The sequence below is a fragment of the Eulemur rufifrons genome, chromosome 14 (genome assembly GCF_041146395.1).
Source record: "Eulemur rufifrons isolate Redbay chromosome 14, OSU_ERuf_1, whole genome shotgun sequence".
In the NCBI taxonomy this organism is placed as follows: Eukaryota; Metazoa; Chordata; class Mammalia; order Primates; family Lemuridae; genus Eulemur; species Eulemur rufifrons.
In genome coordinates this window covers 5319784-5330311 of record NC_090996.1, presented here as the reverse complement: position 1 = coordinate 5330311, position 10528 = coordinate 5319784, and the positions used below count along the sequence as shown (strand labels likewise).

The following is a 10528-nucleotide window of genomic DNA, read 5'->3' as shown; positions in this document are numbered from 1 at the left end:
CTGTGTGTGGGTGGGAGCGCAGTTGCTGCTGTTGCTCATCTCTGCGATGACTAATGACTCACCAGCCTGTTGGTTTTTAGCTCTTCCAGTATCTGACAACTAGTTCCCCGAATTTGAATTTCTTCTATTGAACTAGCTGGTATGGGCTGTGCTGTGGTCCTTGCTGGCCCTTGATTGATAAACATACGATGACAATGCATAAGTTTCTCTCCCCACCATTTGTTCCAGGCATTAGAATCTTATTCGGCCTGGGATTATCCAAACTGATGCTAACAAAGCCTCTCATGTAAGAGTTAAGCAGAAAAGTAATTTTAAAAGAGGTGGTAAATACAGATAAAAGCTGAAATAAATTTATTGTAAAATATAAGGCAGTAGAATGATGAATTAGTTCAAATGCTGGTTTTTTGATAAGACTGCTAAAATAAAAAATCTCTGACAAATATAATTAAGGAAACATTTTTAATTATAAATGACAAAGGAGATAGAACAATTTACAGAAAATAGATTTTTCCCCCCAAAATCCAAAGAGAATGCAATGTACACTTGTAGGTTAATAAACTGAAATTCTCAGTGAAATGAATAATTTCTGGAAAGATGTAGATTACTAAAAATAATCCAAGAAATATAAATCTAAACAGAATAATAACTAAGAAAGAAATTGAGAAAATCATCCAATAACAACCAAAAAAAATGCAGTTAGTCCTAATGTTTCCCCCAGGACAATTTTTATGCTTTTAAGAAACAGATAATGTCCACGTTGCGTGAAACTTGCAGAGTGCAAAAAGAGATGAGCATCTCCATGTCCATTAAGCAAGTGGAACTTCTCCCTACACCTGATAAAGATAAAACACACAAAAAGAAAATTATAGGCATGGATCACACATGAATATGGACAGGAAAATCTTTAAGAAAATTCTTACCTCTGAAAAGGAACATGTTTTACTGTGCTGCTTCAAATCTTTAGAGAGATGATAAGGTTTTTTTGGAGGGGAAAGAGGGGTTGTAACAGCTTTACCGAGATATAATTCTTCTACCATAAAACATATGGGACACTCCATGAATTTGTGTCGTCCTTAACACAAGGGCCATGCTAATCTTGTCTTATTGTTCCAACTTCGGTATATGTGCTCCTAATGCAAGCACAAAGGATGATAACTTTATAAGTTAAATTGAAAGAAATCACAAATGATGGACAGTAACAAGCACACGTAAAAATGTTCAGCTTCCCTTGTGATCAAAGAAATGCCCACTCAAACAACATCGTAGCACCTTACAACCACTACATTAGAATTGTAGAAGTTATCCGATATTACAACACTGTGGTAAAACCAGTCAACTCACACACTGTTGGTAGCCATGTAAACCGGTACCACCTCTTGGCAATATACATCAGGAATCATCTTAAAATTCCATAATGTCCCTCTATCCTAAGGAATTTTAAAGATTAAAAAAACAAAGTTACATGAGATGTGCATTGCAATGTCATTCTAACAACCAAAAGAAATAAATATATAGAAGACACTCTACCTCCAAAAACAGGGGGATTATAAAGGGTTATAAATTACTGTTTATAATTATAGTAGGAATTAGTTTATTAAGCACCTTCATATTCATGCCCCTTAGGTCTGCAACAGTCCCATGAGGTAGGTGGGAATTACTGAGACTTAGAAAAATTAAGTTACTTGCACAAAATCACACAACAAATGACTCTTGAAGACCTGCTACCAAATCTCATGTTCCATGCTCTCTCCATGCTAAAGGGATGGTTATGAATATCTGATCTAAACCTCAGTTTCCTCATCTGTAAAATGGGGCTAATAAGAGCATCTAAAGAGTGGTTTTGAGGATGAAATGGAGTCTTTCAACAGTCGTGAAGCTCTTAGCACAGTATGGGGCACGCAGCCAGTTCTCAGTAAATTAAGAATAATGATAGTCTGGGCGCGGTGGCTCACGCCTGTAATCCTAGCACTTTGAGAGGCCAAGGTGGGAGGATCACTTAAGGCCAGGAGTTCAAGACCAGCCTAGGCAATAGTGAGACCCCATCTCTACAAATAAAAAAAAAAAATTAACCGTGCATGGTGATGCACATCTGTAGTCCCCGCTGCTTGGGAGGATGGCTTGAGCCCACGGGTTTGAGGTTGCAGTGATCTATGATGATGCCACTGCACTCTACCACGGGCAACAGAGTTAGGCTGTGTCTCAAAATAAATAAATAAATAAAATAATGATAATACAAAGTTGTATCACTTCAAATGGAGCAAGAAATAATGAAAATGGTCACTGTGTAAACACAGCAAGGGTATAAATCACTTTTCCTTTTGGAATTATTTTGGTTTTAGTACAACAAGCAGAAATCTGGTGGGAAACAAAATTTAAATATACCCTAATCTACTCAAATGAATTGGCACATTTTGGGGAGCCTAATTTTAAATCCGCAATCTATTTGACATCCCAAACTCAGCATACCCCGGGGACACCATGTGGTGTGTGGAACCAGCCAGCTGACAGTACTGCATTACCTGCCTAAGGAACCAAAGAGGCATTTATTGGCCTCAGTAATACACTAGTGTAGTCATTCAGTCTTCCTTAAAGATGAAGTCTTTTTCGTAAACCCAAGACTCAGAAGCCAATTGCTGGGTAGCTAAGAAATGGATGCAAATTGAGTCCTAACGAATTAGCAACATTCCAGGGAAGCTTCTTTGACCTGCAGGACCAAAGAGAATATTGTTACTCCTCCCTTTTGTCCCATGGCCAGAACCTACCACAAAGGGCAGGAAAGAGTTAGACAGCATTATCCCCAGATTTGTTTAAATCTACAAATAGGGAAAAATGCAAACCACCAGAGGGACAGGCTTGGGGTAATGATGGAAAGACCTGGAAGCATCCTTAGGTTTTTTTCTCCCCAAAAGCCAGAGAGGCTGGAAAACCTCCACCCACTCCAAAGCCAAGGGTGGAAAGTTACTGCACTCTCAGCCCCTGCCTTGTCACAGGCTTGTGAAGGGCAAACTGGAATATGTGTAGCAGAGACACAGAAATGTAGTTGATCCAAGCTGAGCTTGAGCAGTGAACAACTGCCTACATGACTCAGAACTTGCGCAGTTAGTATAATTGCTCCAATAAAAGAAGGCACAAGTTCAGCACAGGATATAAATTCAGAAGAGAAATATCGAAGGATGACACAGAACCTAGCATGACCAGAGGCTGAATCACACTGAGCTTAGGCTCATGTTCAAATACCTACTCCACTGGTGGTGTCAGATCAGCATCCCAAATATAGCAGGTCAAATGCTGAGCCCTGGGCCTTTGCCCTCACCTGCTCTGCCTACGGTCTGCCCATCTCGGCTAAGGGCAACACCATCCTTCCGGACCTTCAGCTGGAGTCTCTTAGCCTCCCCTCTTTGTCTTGCATCTCACGTCCAATCCATCAGAAAATCCTTTCAGCCCTATTTCCAAAATATACCCAAATCCCCTTTCTTCTCATCACCCCCACTACCACCTCGGTCCACGCTATCACCATCTCTTGTCTGTCTTCCTGTCATCACCTCCTAACCAGTCTCCCTCTTCACATCCTTGCACTCCCTTCTCAACACAGTGGCCAGAGGGACCCTTTTCAACCTAAGCGAGATAACACCATAAAAGAACAAATCCATAAAAGAGCTAATAAATTGGACTTTATCAAAATTAAAATCTCCTCTTCAAAAGATGCCATTAAAATAATAAAAAGACAAGCCACACACTGGGAGAGAATATTTGCAAAGCATGTATCTGACAAAGGACCTATATCCAAAATGAATTTTAAAAACCCTCAAAATTTAATACTAAGAAAATAAGCAATCCAAATTCTAAAAATGGGCAAACAATTTGAACAGACAATTCACCAAAGAAGAGATATGGATGGCAAATAAGCACATGAAAAGATGCTCCACATGAATAGTCATTAGAGAAATGCAAATTAAAAATAAAATAAGATACCACTACTCAGCTATTAGAAATACAAAACTCAAAACAGCTGATTATACTATATTTTGGCAAGGATGTGGAGGAACTGGACTCTCATACTGGTAGTGGGAATATAAAGCAGCACGATCACATTGGAAAATAGTTTGGCAATGTCAAAAAGTTAAGCATATACCCACCATATGATCCAGCCATGCCACTCCTAGGTATTTACCATAGAGAATAGAAAGCATGTGTCTGTACAAAGACTAGTATATGGATGTTCACAACAGCTTCATTTTAAGTAACCCAGAACTAAAAACAGCCCAAACATCCAGACAAATTAGGTAAACAAATTAACATATCCATCCATGCAATGGAATACTACTTGGCAATGAAAAGGAATGAACCTTTTTTTTTTGAAACAGGGTCTGACTCTATTGCCCAGGCTGAAAGGCAGTGGCATGATCATAGCTCACTGCAACCTCAAACTCCTGGCCTCAGGTGATTTTTCCGCGTTGGCCTCCCAAAGTAGGAAGGAACTATTGATACAACATGGATGAATCTCAAAATAATTATACTGTGGGGGCCAGGCATGGTGGCTCATGCCTGTAATCCTAGCACTCTGGGAGGCCGAGGTAAGAGAATTGCTTGAGGTCAGGAGTTCAAGACCAGCCTGAGCAAGAGCGAGATCCCATCTCTACTAAAAATAGAAAAAATTAGCTGGGCAAATAAAAAGAGAAACAACAAAAAAAATTAGCGGGGCATGGTGGCAAGTGCCCATAGTTGAGGTGGGGGGTGGGGGCTGAGGCAGGAGGATCACTTGAGCCCAGGAGTTTGAGGTTGCTGTGAGCTAGGCTGACGCCACTGCACTCTAGCCCAGGCAATAGAGCAAGACTCTGTCTCCAAAAAAAAGAAAATAATTATGCTGTGGGAAAGAGACCAGACCAAAGAGAGAGAGACAGAGACAGAAAGAGTAGATACTGTATGATTCCATTTATATAGAATTCTGAAAAGAATAAATCTATAATGATAGAAAGCAGATCAATGGATATATGGGGACAAGTGACAAAGGAGGAGGAAGACAGAGGCAGGAAGGAGAGATCAGAAGGAGGCACAAGGGAATGTTGGGGAGTGCTGGATGTGTTCACTGTGTTGATTGTGACGGTGGTCACAGGTGTGTATATACGTCAAATTTATCAAATAGCCACAGGCAACAAAAGTAGATAAATTGGACTACATCAACATTAAAAACATCTGTGCATCGAAGGATCCAATGAATAGAGTAAAAGGCAACCTACTGAGTTGGAGAAAATATTTGGAAATAATATATCTAATAAGGGGTTAATATTCAGAATATAAAAAGAATTCATACATCTCAACAACAACAAAAAATAAATGATGATGGAATGGCATCATCAAAGTCCTTTGCCGACGAAAAAATGGGCAAAGGACTTGAATAGGCACTTCTACAAAGAAGATACTCAATGGCCAACAAACACATGAAAAGATGCTTGACGTCACTAATCATTAGGGAAATGCAAATCAAAATCACAATGAGATACCCACCGCACATCAATTAGGGTAGCTACTATGAAGGAAAGAAAAGAAAAGAAAGAAAATAACAAGTGTTAGCAAGGACGTGGAGAAATTAGAAACCTTGTGCCTCTTGGTGGGAATGTAAAATGGCGCAGCTGCTATAGAAAGCAGCATGGCAGCTCCTCAAAAACTCAGAATTACCATATGATCTGGCAATTCCATTTCTGGGTATATACCCAAAAGAATTGAAAGCAGGGTCTCCAAGAGATATCTATTCACCCACATTCAGAGCAGCGTTATTCACAATTGCCAGAAGGTGTAAGCAACCCCAATGTACATGGACAGATGAATGGATTAAAAATATGTGGTTCTGCGCACGTGCATGTGTGTATGTATTACAATGAAAGGAAAATTCTAGCACATGCTACAACATAGATGAACCTTGAGGACATTATGCTGCGTGAAATAAGCCAGTCACAAAAAGACAGATACCGGATGATTTCACTTATGTGAGATATCTAGAGTAGTCAAAATCATAGAGACAGAGAGTAGAAGGGTGGTTGCCCAGGGCTGGGAGGAGAGAATGGGGCGTTGTTTCATGGGAATAGAGCCTCTGTGTTGTAAGAGCTCTGAAGATTTGTCATACAGCAATGTGACTGGTCTTAACACTAATGAACCATACACTTGAAAGTGGCCAGGACAGTAAATTTTATGTTATGTGTATTTTTCCACAATTTAAATTTTTAAATTACCAAACTGCACACTTTAAATGTACATAGTCTAAGAGGGGCGTGGAAGAACTTTTGAAGGTGAGGGATAAGTGTATGACATTGATAATAATGACAGTTTGATGGTCTCACAAGTGTGTACTTATCTCCAAACACATCAAATCATGTACATTAAATATCTACAGCTTTAAAATAAATAAATATCATTTACCTTAGTCACTCTTATCTCAATAAGGCTGTTTTTTAAATTTTTTTTTTTTTTTTTTTGAGACAGAGTCTCACTCTGTTGCCCGGGCTAGAGTGAGTGCCCTGGCGTCAGTCTAGCTCACAGCAACCTCAAACTCCTGGGCTCAAGCGATCCTCCTGCCTCAGCCTCCCGAGTAGCTGGGACTACAGGCATGCGCCACCATGCCCGGCTAATTTTTTTTGTATATATATATTTTAGTTGTCCATATAATTTCTTTCTGTTTTTAGTAGAGACGGGGTCTCACTCTTGCTCAGGCTGGTCTTGAACTCCTGACCTCGAGCGATCCACCCGCCTCGGCCTCCCAGAGTGCTAGGATTACAGGCGTGAGCCACCGCGCCCGGCCAGTTTTTAAATTTTTTTAATTCCATATTTAAAAACTAAGTGGAACCATATTCCTCCTCTACTCTAAACTTTAACACATTGACTACTACACTAGAAAAAAAATCTTTTTCCTTGGGGCCACAGTGTTTTATTACAAAAATAGAATAAAAACTTCGCAAACAAAAGGATCTTTTCTAATTTAATGAAAAATTTGTGATTTTTTTTATTGTTTTCTGTGCGTGAGTCATATGCAATGCAGCCCACGTCTTTAGAATTAAATTGTCAATATTAATTGTAACAGTAAGAACAACAAGTAAGAGTTTCATGAGCCAACTGCAGGGTTTTGCTTCACGAGGCCCCGGGCTCAAAACTAGCGTGAGTTAAATACAACTCACGTGGCAGTTAATGTGTTAAACTTTCTGTGGGCTTCGCATTCCACTCAGAGCAAAAGCCAAAGTCCTTGGAACGACCTACAAGGCGGTACATGATCTGGTCCTGAAGCCAAGGGCTCCTGTTTCCCGTTTCCCTCCCTCTCCCCCATGCCAGGCCAGCCACACTGGCCCTCGTGCAGTCTCCGCAGCGCCCCCAGGCGCACTCCTGGGGCATTTGCACGTGCTGCTCTGCTCTTCGCTTCTGCCTGGGAAGCTTGTCCCCCAGGTAACGTCATGGCTCACAGCCTCACCTCTTTCAAGTCTTTATTCAAATGTCACCCTCTCAGTGGGGCCTTCCCTGCCGTGGTATTTAGAACGGAAACACTTCCCCGCCCTGGAAGTCTCCATCTCCTTTCAGTCATCACTAATATGCCGTATTTTACTTACTTATTTTGTCTGTGTCTCTCCCCACTAGAATTGAGCTCAGAAAAACAAGGATTGTTTTATTCTCTTTGTTCATTGATTATATCCGCCCAACAACTGGTACAGTGCCTGGCACAGAGTAGGTGCTCAATAGATATGTGTTGAATAAATGAATAACGAAAAGAAGGAAGGAACATTATTTGACCTTGACAACCAAGTATAGGGATCCTTTATGAAGGCACCCAACCCCGTTTATACACTGGATTTGGCGTCAAGTTTCACGGTTTAAAAAGCTCTGTGCACAAACTCTATCCTGTACAATCCCCACACCGACACTTTGATACACTGCCATCATCATTCCCTTTCTATACATATAAGTTGATGCCCATAAAGGTTAACCTAACTCAAGATCATGTGGGCTGCAGACGGCAGAGTCAGTATTTAAGCTAAGAACTTGCCATCAGCCACCGATTCCCACGATGCCACTCTGAGCACCTAAATTTTTTCAACTTTCATATCCTTTCATTTCATTCATAATGGCCTTGCTGATAGATTTGAACAGTTCAGTAGTTAACTCTTGTGCTATAAATTTCTATTTGTCATACCCAAAACTCGATATTTTAGAAGGCTCCCTTTTTGGTTTTTAAATGGAAATTGATGACATCAGGTGCAGAAGTACAGGAACGACGAACTCTCTCCTGGGTATCCACCTACCTGGAGGCAAGAAGAAAAAAGTCAGAAGCACTCAGGGCTGCTCCCTGCTCCGACATGGAGCAGAAAGATATTGATCGAGCACCGCCAACACTTAGGGGTCCGAGGCTTGGTTTAGCAGCTGGAGGGTACAAGAAAGGAGTGCAGCTGGACCCACCCGTGCGTGGAGAGCACTGTCCCCTCACCACTCAATGTGGCCTGACGTCTCTGGGCATCCAGAAAAGGACACAAACAGGTTTTTATGAGGGCTGTAACCCAATGGACAAAGGCGAGCTCTCTCAGCCTGGAAATGTCCCTGCTCTGAACCAGTTTCCTTGCCAACAAGCCACATGTTTCCACTCTGCAGAATCCAATTTCTAAGCAATGTGACAGTGACAGGTCCAGAGACACGCTACACACTCCCAAGGTGCCTTTGAACACCTGCTGAATCCCTGAGAACAATGTGGGTCTCTAGATGTACTCAGCAACATGGAACACGTGCAAGGCAAGTGCATGGCGTGCCAGGCTATGCAGCAGACCCCACCCCCGAGCATCTCGCAAGCTACAGAAACACAGGGCTACGCCTTGTTCTTTATCAGCATCATCGTCATTCTCAGAATCGCTGCAAACATTTGCATGGAGCTCATGCCTTAACTATATTAACTTACTTAATCCTCACAACAATCCTATCAGGTGGGTATTATTATATTAATATCCCATTTCAGATGAGGGAATAGAGACATAGAAAGGGTAAGTAATTACCCAAAGCAACACAGCTAGAGAAAGGCAATGCAGGATTTGAACTTAAATGATCTGCCTCCAGAGACCACCCTCCTAAACACTCTACTATGTTCTCTAACATTCCTTACGTGTGAAAGCCGAGAGATTGCTCTAGCTATCATTGCTGCATAACAAGCCACTCCAAAACTTCGGAAAGTACAACACCCATTTGATTCTGCTCATGGACACAGTGGGGACGGTTTGTCTCTGCTCCATGATGTCTATCTAGGGCATCAGCTAGAAAGGCTCAAAGGCAGAGGGTGACCCAACAGCTGGCATCCTCACTCACAGGTCACTCAATACTCGCAGCGGCTCCACGTGACCTGGGCTTCATCTCAGCACGGTGGCTGGGTTCCAAAAGCAAGTGTCCCAAGAGGAAGGAAGTACAAGCTGTCAATGTCTTAAGACTGAGAGCCAGAAACAGGCATGGTATCATATCTGCCATTTTCTATTGGCCAAGCAGTCACAGAGTCCAGATTCAACTGAAGGAGACATAAACTCCACCTCTCAAAGAATTTGGGGGCCATTTTTTAAGCCAACAATGAGATCATTTAGTCCAACCTCTTTAAATTCTAGCTCAGAGAAGTTAAGTGATTTCTCCAAGATAACAAAACCCACAAAAGTGCTGGGCCAGGATGGAACACAGGTGCCTTGGTGCCCTGTCTGATACTCTATGCCACTGCTTTACACAGGGCTGCACACTGGGAACTTTAAAAAGTGCTGATGCCTGGGTCCAACCTGCAGAGATAGATTCTGGTTTGTTTTCATGCAGTCTGGGCGCACGGAAATCTTTAAAAGCTACCCAGGGGTTCTAATGTGCAGCAGTGTGAGAACCATGCTCTCTGCAATACCCCAAGATGGTTCCATGGAGGCGAAATCCACCAGTGTTTCAGTGCCTGAACATTTGCAGTGGTCCCAGCCTGCCATGGGAACAGCCACACTGAGAACAGATTCTGACACCTTCGCCTGGTTCACAGACTTCACCCTGAACCTTTCTTCCTCTTTCCCCTTCTTGATATACTTCTGATCTCCTCAGCTCCTGCCCTCCCCACCTTCCAGGTGCCGCTCAGAAGCAACAACTCCTTTAACAATCAACTCTTCGACTATCGGTCATGTTCGCCTCTTGGCCACCATCTTCCAAGCTCCAGAAATGCAGTTCTGCCTGTGGGATTCCTCAAGGTGGAGGCCCAAAGGCCAGGTTCTCCTGCTCAGTCTGCCTCAGCCCCCTGGATAACCACTAACTCCAGTCATAACACCCCCTCCCTCTCCAATTATGTCTTCCTTCCTCTTACTGGGCCATATAGCACTGGGGTAGACTTGCTCTCTAAATCATGCTTAAAAATGTTGATTCTGTGAAATCATTGATCAATTTGGTGGGGGGAAAATTCCATCAACATGATTATTTCACCAAAATAATTGATCACTTGCATCATATGTCATGCATCCTAACAAACTAGCCGAAAACATTGGCCTAAACAAATATTTTTAGTGTT

General features: G+C 42.0%; 1 non-coding gene across 1 annotated transcript; it reads right to left on the bottom strand.

Moving 5' to 3' along the window:
* Window positions 1-1038: 1038 nt before the first annotated feature.
* LOC138394926 (U6 spliceosomal RNA) lies at window positions 1039-1143 on the bottom strand. The gene has a single exon (XR_011235441.1). It is a non-coding gene; the product is annotated as a U6 spliceosomal RNA (small nuclear RNA).
* Between the last annotated feature and the right edge of the window lie 9385 nt (window positions 1144-10528).